The sequence below is a fragment of the Poecilia reticulata genome, linkage group LG7 (assembly GCF_000633615.1).
Source record: "Poecilia reticulata strain Guanapo linkage group LG7, Guppy_female_1.0+MT, whole genome shotgun sequence".
Lineage (NCBI taxonomy): Eukaryota > Metazoa > Chordata > Actinopteri > Cyprinodontiformes > Poeciliidae > Poecilia > Poecilia reticulata.
Window position 1 is genome coordinate 10,490,336 of NC_024337.1, and position 3,820 is coordinate 10,494,155.

Here is a 3,820-nt window from a genome sequence, read left to right on the forward strand (position 1 = left end):
GGTTCTACAACGAGACATTAATCCAAAGCACAGCAGCATCGTCACCTATGAATGACGCAAGTAAATGTTGTTTTGGAGTGTCCAAGCCACAGTATGGACTTAAATTCTATTAATATACTGAGACGCTGTGGTATAACATTATACATTGTGTTTTTAATCAAAAAGCCCTCCAGAGTGGCTGAATTAATGGTCCAAAATTAATTAGTGGTGATGTTATAAACTTATTCTCAGTTAAAGCAACTCTTGATGTCAGTTGCTAGCACAGTTGATAACATTGGCATGACTAGCGATAAGATTTTACAATTACTTGGATAGATAAGATTTGTCAGTATTTGATTTGCTCATCGCCAGTAAAAGTTGCTCAATGGAAAATTTTGATTTTAATTGCAGGATGACTGAATAGTGCATCTCCATTACATGCCTTTTTGAGTAAAACTGAAGAAAAAAAAGTACACGTAGATCTATTATTTTGGCTTCTACATTCTTGCAAAGCTCAGCTAGACCAAATTGAAAAGCAAATTAAGGCTTTGGGAACTGAAAGCTAACAACTTGTTAAGCCCCAATTAGTGTCCTACTTTGCCTTTAGTTTTATTGTCATAATCTTTCTGCTTTGCCCACGAAGAACTGTGTTCTTTGTCAGTACTGAAGGTCTTTTGTATTTTCAGGAAGCTGTGTTTTTTTGCTATCTAAAAGCTACTTATAGATACAAATAAAAAGGGAGAATATAAAAAAAATTAAACCCATGATTCACATAAAAAAAGAGAACGAAAGAAAGAAATAAGGGCTTCTCTCTTTTTCAGCCAGCACTCCACAATCACGAGGGGTTTTGTGGGAGTGTGCAAATGAATGATCCAAATATGCAAAACAAAGACTTTGTTGTTTGAGTGTATTCAGTTCAGCACACACTAATGTAGGTCAAAGTAAGCAGGGAGTTCAGAAAGAAATGTTGACCAAATAGATAATAGTTTTTCTGAAAGTTAAAAAAGAAAATACATAGCATATGTGAACCTCTACAGGAGTGTAGCTATGTTATCTTTTGACAAGCAAAAAACATACAAAACGTTACTTAGATGTGAAACATCTGCGTGTCATAATCTAAGCAAAGTTTTAATAAAACAGTTCATTATATATAGAATAGAACTTTGCATACACAAATCACTTCGTTTTACAGGTTTGATGAATCATTTTTGATTTATGATGGCTCATTGCTCTCTATAACAATGAGCATGCAGGTGCAGTTCAGTTACCCACACAATCATCCCTCTTGTCTGTTCCCTTAATCTTAACAATGTAAAGGCTCACGTATAAATCATCAAAACTTACAGATCGTGCTGACTTGTCACGGCATCTCAATGCTGTTGTAATTGTGGAGCAATCTCTTTTGTTGATACAATAAAAGTAATGGAACAAATCCACACCATAGTGTATGTACTTTTCACAATGACAATCATGTTTTAGCTTAGCCAACATAACACGACAGTTGAGGTCTTTACTTTAAGCTAATATTATCAATTTTCATTTGTTTAAACAGGATTTTAGGATTTTAGTCAAGAGAAATGGCAACCTAGAAGTCACAGAATCAATAGAAGTAGCTGAAATTGCAGACATCACATTTAGATCTAAGAACCTGACTGTACACTCCCTGGCCACTTTATTTGGTACAAATGTTAATTTTGCCTGTTAACAAAAGTCGCCAACCACATGTCAGAAACTCAAACATTTAGACATCTTGACGTGTTCAAGTATTTCAGAAACAAAGTTGATCTACTTGGACTTGGACTTTCCAGCAGAAAGTCCAAGTAGGGTTTACTCTTGGGTTTACAGAAAACATAATGAAAACGAAGAAACTATTCAACCTTTTTGACATCAGAGGTCAGGAGATTGATCAGATTGGTTGAAGATGATAGAAAAGGATCAGCAGTTAAAATAACCACCAAGATATGCAAAAAGGCATCTCTCAACACAAAATACTTCAAACATTGAAGACTTCAGCAACGGAAAACTACATAGAAAGCCACTCGTGTCACTTCAGAACAAAACACTGAGTCTACAAACCACGTAGCAAAATTCGACAACAGTTTAGAAAAATGTTACCTGGTTCAACGACTCTTGATTTTCACTCCAACATGCAAATGTAGACTCAAAATTTGGCATAAACATGAGACGATAAATCCATCCTCCATTGTATCAATGGCTGCTGCTGGTAGAGGGGTGGGGGAATATTTTCTTGGCAAGCTTAAGGGACTTCAGTGAGAACTGACCATTATTGAAATGCCTCTGCCTACCTGCGTGTCATTTTGTTCCTTTAGGACCATGAGGAACATCTTCTCATGGCTACTTCCAACACGATAATGCACCAGGTCACAAAGCTCAAATAATCTCAAACTGGTTTCTTGAACATGACAATAAACTCAGTGCCTCAATAGTCAACTGAACTCCATCCAATAGGTCGGGGGTGTCAAACCCATTTTCATTTTGGCCACTCAAAAAATCTGAATGTTCTTAAGGGCCGGTTGTGCCAGAATATATTGATAAAACCCATTACACTGTTAAAATATAAAAAAATAGCTGTTGGTTTCAGCATTCATTAAGTGTTTCTTAAAATTAAATAATATTGAACATTTTTTCACACTGGTCAGTCCATCCAGGATTTTGTGATTGTTTTTATGTAGGTTTTTTTGCTATTAAAATCAAAGATTTTGTTGTGTTAAACTAGAAATATTTGTAAGAAATTTTTATGATATATTCACAAATGTATTATGCTAAATGTGACTGTTATTAATCACCTCATCGATCACAGACTATAACTTGACATCAAGTAAGGCTGAGGCAGCAGTCACTTAAAACCAATGTTTTTGCCCAATGTTGAGACAAAAAAGCAGTAAATTCAGAAAAAAATTAGATCTGTTTTTTTTATGTAAATTTTGCAAATTTGTGTAAAACTGGAGACTTATTGGTGTAATTTGGAATCTAGGGGACCACAAGAAAAAGCTACGGTGAGCCTGGATTGGCCCACAGGTCTTGAGATTGACACATGTCCAATAGGTCATCTTTGGAATACAGTAGAAGAGGAGCTTGTTCGACAGGTGCAGCCCTAAAATCTGCAGAAACTGTGTGATGCCATCATGTCAATATGGACCATTTCTCCAAGGAAGAAAATTCTGACACCATTTTGAATCAGGGCCATGAAGAACTAAAGTAGCCTATCTATGAAGTTCAAACACAATGCAAGGTGTACCTATTGCAACATCAGATAAAAGTTACAGAAATGTTTCAAAGTGGCGCTTTTACATTTCAAATCAAATGCAAAAAAAGGTTCATTTTTGCATGTCATTGTCTTACTATTGAATTTGCAGAAACATAGCTGTTTCCAGAACTTCAACCTTGCCATATGAATGTCTATGATTTTAAGCTCTTGTGTGTGTGTGTGTGCGCGCGTGCGTGTGTGCGTGCGTGCGCGCGTGCGTGTGATGGGCTTGGTTGATGCTTACTTTTTTTTCTTTTTCAACTCAACCCTCCCATGACCAAAATGTATACTTGTTACTACACGACTTATTGTTTTCATAGTAATCCCTGGATCATTTTACAGCAATTTACTTTCAATCAGGCTGTCATAGAAAGTCCTTACTTACGACTTTGCTTTGACTTTAGCTCATTATCCTCGCTGTCGGTCATATACATTAATTTTACTGGGAGGATTTACGAAGTATTTCTGTGCTTTTATGCAAACATGGTGTAGGCTGAACGTTAATGCAACCTGCAGAACAGGTTCAGAGCAATACCGTGGTGTTTTTACTGTTACCCCACCCACCTATTCATC